Raw genomic sequence first — 7,523 nt, 5'->3', positions numbered from 1 at the left:
TGACACGTGTGTAAGAATGCAAGAGGTACAGAAAACCTGATCAATCATCACTATCCATTCTACTAGCAAGATGAAAATTGGATACAATCCTACACATTGCTTTTGGAGAAACGCTGTCTTTAAAGTATTAACATGGTCTTTAAAGTATTAACATGTGCATATATTCTCTTTCTATTTCAATCTCACCAAGTAGTTTCCCTTATTCAAATTTGGATTTAATCATCTTTTTACACATGGTAGTAGCCTTCACGCTGCAGCTACATTAGCAGATCCGATTTAAAAACACAGAGAACAGATGATCCAATACTACTATAGCAAATATTTTAAAAGCAGTGGTATTTATACAATTCTCAAATAGACAGCTATGATGGTGCATTGGGGGCCTTCAGAACTGTGGATCATTATTTCATTTCTTTCCATTGCCTTTCAGTTCTGCCTTTCTGGGAATGGGACTAGACCTTTGGAACAAAAGACAGTTATGGTTAATGTGATTATAATTGGCGCACCAGATATGAAATTCTTGGCGCAGTGAGATGAAGAGGAGTATGTATTTCCACTACGCCCAGCCTAAATAAACCACAATGACTCCACCTCATTTCCTCTGTAATGTATCACCCCTTCCACTGCCACCTGGAAGAAGTTAAACACTTTGACAGTTACTCTGGAGATGTCCAGGCCACAACATGCCTTATAACCTGCACACTTTGACTGCTAAATAAAACATAACCACAGAATGCACACAGGATGTTTGATATTCATTCTGCGCTAAACAGTGGTTGAAGAGTGGGTGAGCTATTGGTTGACTGACTATGGCCTTTTCAACAATATCGTAAGAAATTTGGTATGTCTGGCCAACATGTCAGTGCTAACTAAAAAAGATGATAGACAACCACAACTTGATGATAATGTCTAACTATTCAGTGAGGATAATGAAAGCTTTTTTAAAACCTGTGGACAAACAGATAAATATATCACACAGATCAAAGCTTCAATCAGTTTCAAATATTATAATCCAATTTTCTGATACTCCGTTATTATTTAAATAACATTTCTAACAGCATTGTGAATCTAGAAATGCTTGCCCTTTAAATTAAGAAATAATTTTTTACAAGTTTGTTGTTTCCAAACTTATGTTTGGTTTTAATGTATATTTTCTGATATGTGTTGGTTTTTTTTTTCCTTTTTCCTTTTTTATTCAAAGTTTGGGTTTGGTTCCCCGCCCCCACTTTTATCCAGTTGATGTTTTTCTTTTCTGTTTTTTACATTAAAAAATAAAAACCTGGGATTGTAAAAATTGCTATGATGCATATTTGAGAAACTGAAAGTGTATTGTATTTTTATTTTAAAGGCTCCATATGAACAAACATAGGCAGAAAGTTAAAAATCAACATCAGCAGAAAAGCAAACAAGAACATAAAACATCACTATTAAATATAGTAAGTTAAACGTTTGAGCAAATGAAAAGCCATTGCAATGGCTGAAACTTTCCAACTTTAGGTGCCAATTCTAATGTTTCCCTTGTCGGCATCCCTACCTGGCTAATATCTTCCAATGAACTTACAAAGATGATCCCAATGCATTAGTCAGTATTAGGCTTCAAGTCATAGGATTTTTTTAAAAGTCAGAAAAGACACAAATATATATGAAGCTGCTTTAAAATCTATTTGATATATTCCAATTGAAGAAATTTGCTCAATATTTTCTTCTTCCTGCATTTGACACCAATGGTATTTTAGAAGTAATCACCACGGGAAAGCTCTCATCACAGTGGTCTAACCTGGATGTCAGCCTAGCATAATTTAGGAAATATATCCAAGCAATTTTTCAGTAGAAAAAAGGTATAACTACCACATGTCACTAGCTACCCATCTGCCCTTCACTGACCTTGATCTTCATCAAATGTTACAGACTTGGGGGATTTATTATTTGTCGGGGGTATTAAATTAACCAAGAATTTTCATTCAAATGATTTCTAACAGTAGAGTGAGATTAAAAGATTATTGCTAAGAATCTAATGTTTAAAGTTTTTTGAGAGTGCCAATACATTGCTTATACCTCCTGGTTGGTGGCATTCAGGAGAGAGATTTTTCCACATTCAATAAGTCTCTGGGATGTAGAGAGAGTAGACTAAAGATTCTACCGTGCACAGAACTAGCTGGACATGTTTTGAGGGAAAATGGACATTGGTTATCCTTGTGGTATATTGGCCAAAATGTGCCAAAAAACCCCTCAACCAACTGTTGTTAAGTCCTTATGGTTAACAAGGAATGCTGTATGTGGCATGAATACAACTACGATTGGTCATCAAGTCTCCTTCTTTCTTGTCTTACAAAAAAAAAAAAAAACCACCCTTACATGTCATTGGGAAAAAAAGCACAAGGGGGGCAAAGATCAACATGAATAGGATGCATTGATGACAACCATGGTACAGCATATGCAAAATTGCAGAAGGGTAATAGGCATAATTTTAAAAAAAAAACATGAATGGCATAGAAAGAAGAAACTTAGTCTATTTGTAATAAATAAAAAGGACAAGGTTATATTAAAGTAGTATAAAGTTGCTGTGATTTTTGTGCATACTGTGAATACAAGCATGCAAGTGAAGATGTAACTTTTGAATAAAAGGAATGCATGTCGGAATGTATGAACTAGTATCATCCCGATAGTCATGGATGCATATGAAAGTAAGCAGGAATTCATAGCAAACATTGTTATATGTCACAACCAGATAGATAGATAGATAGATAGATAGATAGATAGATAGATAGATAGATGGATGGATGGATGGATGGATGGATGGATGGATGGATGGATGGGTGGGTGGGTGGGTGGGTGGATGGATGGATGGATGCATGGATGCATGGATGGATGCATGGATGGATGCATGGATGCATGGATGGATGGGATGGGGAAAAGAAGGAAGGAAGGAAGGAAGGAAGGAAGGAAGGAAGGAAGGAAGGAAGGAAGGAAGGAAGGTAAAAATAAAACAAATGCAGGAGAAAATGGTATACAGTATGTCTTCTCCAAAAAAATACCGAAGATTAACCTTCCAACAGAATGAATTGTAAGTGCATTTGACGTTGCTTGGAATAAAGTAAAAGAATTGTTATAAAATGCATAGAAATGTAGAGAATTACATCAGTAAAAAAAGAAGTTTGGTAAAATAATGAATTTTCTCTTTTGTATGGGAATCTGTACTGTATTGAACTGGTATAACTAAATCTTGGAAGACAATTCTTTATCTCAAGTATTTAAACAAGAAGTCAACTTCAACCAATTACTGGAAGTCTAGTGGGCTTCCTTTTGCAGCTGGCTGGCCACAATGATAACAGACTGCTGAACTGGATGGGCCAGAGATTCAATCCAGCAGGGCACTGTTTATTGTTATGTTCTTGCGGTGGATCAATGCAAGTTCTTCTGAACTTGTTATAAAGCTATCTTGCCCTCAACATTCTTGCAGATACTGTACATCTGTAATATAAATAAAATAAAATAAAACCACTAATGCACAGCTACTACTCAGAGGTCCTGTTTTAATTGTGGGTCTATGGAAGACATATGTTTAAGTAAAAACTATTGAGAATCTACCGGAAATCCATCAGATGGTTATTCAGCTTTTCAGTTGCTCTTAAACAGTTCCAGATTAAAATGAAGCAAACAGCAGCCAAAGGCTACAGATCAAATGGCCTGCCTCCAGGATCATTTGCTCAACATTGTTATATCATCCAGTCTGAGTTTAAATTTGCTACAAGCCTGACCCCTGGAGTACAAAGGCCCTAAAATTAATAAACCCAATTGCTCTAGAGTAACAATTGAAATAACACAATAGAAAAATGACAGCTTCCTTCTCTGATCATAGCTCAACTGGGATTGATTTCACACTGTGATTAAATTAATAACATTTCCATCTAATGTAGACTCTTTGGGGTTAGATAATCAGCATGGCATGCCCCAAATTGTTTTCTGTTGTGTGTAAACATGTTGCTTGTTGTACAAACGGTATGAGAATTTATACTACTGTGGGATACTGTGTTGTAAAATTAACACATATTAAATAGGCTACACAAATGGATCTGGTTTATATATAAAGTTGGCCCAAGTATTGCATAGAGCTAGTTAAGGGGAGAAACCTTTGTAAAGGAAATATTGATTCTGAAACATCAAAAGAGGTAACAACGATAAAACATTTCAATAATTTAAACAAGAGTTGACACTTAGCTATAATGTTATAGGATTGATCGGTAAAGTTATTTTTAGTAGGTAGACAGAAGTAAAATATAAAATTTCAGAATTTGTTCTGGACTTCCAGGTTCCAATTTCTTGGAAGCAAAAGGTCTACAACTTGCAAGAACAGAGTGATAATTTTGATTTTTCGTATATATAAAATCCAGCTATCAATATACCATTTCAGAGTTCTCTTTTCCCTATATATCCTTCTGGTGTAACTTACACCAATACCACTTCTAGGTCTGCAGTTCTTAGCACATTTACTCACTGAGATATACATCACATCTTTAAAAATGGTTTCCTAATCATTAAAAATGACTCTGGACTACAAATAGCAGAGGGTTTGAATTAGAGTAGACATATGTCTTGTGACATTTTAGTGATTCTGCAACTCCTCAAATTACAACACTCCTCTAATATGAAATATTATAGGAGAGGGAAGTGTCAAGATAGATGGGAAACATTTTTTTAATGTATTTTTATTTCCATTTTTCTAAATTGTTGTTTTTGTCACTTTGATTTTTTTTTTAATGTGATTCCATCAGGAATCACACTGGAATGCAGTGCTATATAAAAAGAAATATGTAAATATTGTGGCATTTTTTTCTCTTTCTACATAAGATTCAGAGTTCCACCTTCTCTTGACTCTTTTTTTTTAATCTTTTCTTTATCAGTAGGAGCACAAGCTCAGTAAAGGGAGGCAAACACTGCTTGAACTGAAATATAGATTGAATTTTTCCTGGAAGGATCAATCTAGATTGCAAATCTGTGGACTTTAGCTTGAACAAAGTCAAAAAAATAATGTAAGGGTTCCTTGGATGGTTCAGTTAGAAGGAATGGGCTTCATATTATCATGGGCCAAATCGATGTCATATATACCCAAAAAGCAATTTATGATTTGTAGCACAGTTTAGGCTAAACACCATGAAAAAAAATAACATGAAGACTACAGCGCCTCCCTTGAAATCGCTAGAAACCACACACCCACTTTTGTCCAGTTTAAACACACCTTGCAGGTTGATGCCCTGGTACATCTCAAGCTCTACCAATATTCTTCTGCTCCCTTTAACCTCCTTTCTCCTTTCCCAGATCCCTTGAGGTCCTTGCTCTAAATAAAAATAGCAATGTCTAGCCCACTGCTCCCTATTTCTACTTATTTGTTGTATGCTGTTGTCAAGAATCAGGATTTCTTATATCCAACCCACATGCTGGTCAATAAAAAAAAAAAAAGAATAGAGCTTGGATTACACAATAACACTATGTTTCCATAAAATCCACACACTGATGATCCCGGCCTGAAGGATTGAGAAATATTAGTATTTATAAGAAAGAGGATTTTTTTTGCAAAACCAGGCAGATGAGGTTTCCTTACTCTCCCAAGTCCAAATGTAAGAGTCACCTCTCCTTAGGCAGATAGGAGACCTGTACAAGACTGCCTTTTAAGAAAAGGGATGACTAAAAACTTGCTCTTACCTGGAAGAAAAACCTTCATACAGTGCTTACTTGCTTCTTCTGTTATGTACCTGAGGAATGGAATCATTGGAGAATAAGGTTCTCTCCTTCTGAAGAATGTGGAGGAAATGGTTGAGAAAAACTAACAAAGGATTTGTGCTTATTTTCATAAGACAGAAATGGGAAATGGAAGATAAATTATTTTCATAAGACAGAAATGGGAAATGGAAGATAAATTTTGCCTCACATACCAGGAAAAAGAAAATAGAAGTAAACTCAAATGCGTTCACTTCCTCCAAGCCCTTGGTTGACGTATGCAAACATCTCTACTACCTGTCTTACCTCTCTTGCTTTCTAGTGCGCTTTTGTACCACTACACAAGTGTCTTCATGCTTGATCCCAAAAATTTTAGCAGATGAAGGAAAAGGGGAAGGCAAAGACTATCTGACTGAACAAAGGTATAGTAGAAAAATTGACACTGAGGCCATTTCTCACTTCATTTTTTTTTTATTTTTTTTTTTGGCAGAGTGACTTCCCTGGTTTTCCAGAGAGTAAAAAGAAAGGAGGGGAGAAATACTTTTAGACTGGCAAGATTCTGTTAATGTAACCTTACAATCCAAAAAAAAAGAAAGAATCAGAGTTAGAAATCTTATCTCAACTATTTTGTGCTTCTTGTCTGGACTACTTTGAAGAATTGATAAGGGGAAGGGAGAATTCTAGGACCTGGAAAGTAGATTACACCAAACTCTGGCCAATGGAAAGCTATCCTCCGGATCCGCTTCAAGGTGCTGGTACTCACCTATAAAGCCCTTCATGGCATGGGCCCTGGGTGTTTGCAGGATCACCTCCTACCGGCCTCCCACCGCCCAGTGCGCTCACATAGGGCTGCCCTCCTCCGGGTCCTCTCAACCAGACAGTGTTGGTTGGCGGTCCCCAGGATGAGGGCATTCTCTGTGGTCACACCGACCCTCTGGAATGGGTTGCCCACCGGGCTCCGGATGACCTTCCACGCCAACCTAAAGACATGGCTCTTTCAGCAACTTCCCTGATCTGCCGTGAATTTTAATTTGGGGATTTGGGGATTTGAATTGGTTTTAATATTATTTAATTTTTATCTATTGTTGGGTTGTTTTATTGTTGTGAGCCACCCCAAGTCCTACAGGAGAAGGGCGGCATATAAATCTGACAAATAAATAAATAAATAAATCCTTCCTAGTGAAACCTATTGCAAAACTACTTCTAGAATATTTCTTCTGGAGCAGGAGATGAGCTGAAAGTTAATTGATTCTAGAACCTTCTAGAACCTATGGTGTCATGAAGATGTGAAGATCACTCTCAGTTTCATTCCCCAATGCAAAAAGGATTCTGAACAGTAAGATAATCAGCTATATTTACACAACTTGATTATGTAGAGTTCAATTATGATTAGAAATTAATATAATAACCCTGGTTTGTGCAATACATTTAAACATTAACTCATCACATTGACTGGGCTCACAAATTAGCCAACTACATTTTACCTGAGTAAAATAAAACCCAGCTATTTCCTGCAGTACAATTTTAGAATGCTAATTCTTACACCTCAGGCATGCCTGTAATTTCAAGACCCACGTAGTTGATTATTTTTATATTACTTAACATTCTTCATAAGGCAGAAATTAATTATTTTACTCTCTGCTTTGGAGAAGATGAGAATAGAAAATGTATTTTACCTTCTCTCTTCCTGTCCTTAGTATTAAAACTTGAGCTATAACACAAAAATCACCCACACAAACAATTACAATGCAAAGATGCAGATTCCATACACCCCAATTATGATATTTCGCCACAACCAAGTGTCACTT

General features: G+C 36.3%; 1 long non-coding RNA gene across 2 annotated transcripts in view; it reads right to left on the bottom strand.

Annotated features, from left to right (window-relative positions):
- Positions 1 to 319: 319 nt before the first annotated feature.
- LOC117674360 (uncharacterized) overlaps positions 320 to 7,523 on the bottom strand; it is a 37,645-nt gene continuing 30,441 nt past the window's right edge. Inside the window, exons 3-4 of one of the 2 annotated variants that reach the window (XR_004593814.3) lie at positions 5,701 to 5,750; positions 320 to 458 (exon numbers count right to left, since the gene is read on the bottom strand). This is a non-coding gene — a long non-coding RNA (uncharacterized LOC117674360). The remainder of the gene's footprint in view (positions 459 to 5,700; positions 5,751 to 7,523) is intronic. The other variant, XR_004593813.3, reaches the window with a different exon arrangement.

The sequence above is a fragment of the Pantherophis guttatus genome, chromosome 1 (genome assembly GCF_059756535.1).
Source record: "Pantherophis guttatus breed Tessera chromosome 1, ASM5975653v1, whole genome shotgun sequence".
Lineage (NCBI taxonomy): Eukaryota > Metazoa > Chordata > Lepidosauria > Squamata > Colubridae > Pantherophis > Pantherophis guttatus.
The sequence above is the reverse complement of the archived record's forward strand: the minus strand, read 5'-3'. Positions and strand labels throughout refer to the sequence as shown.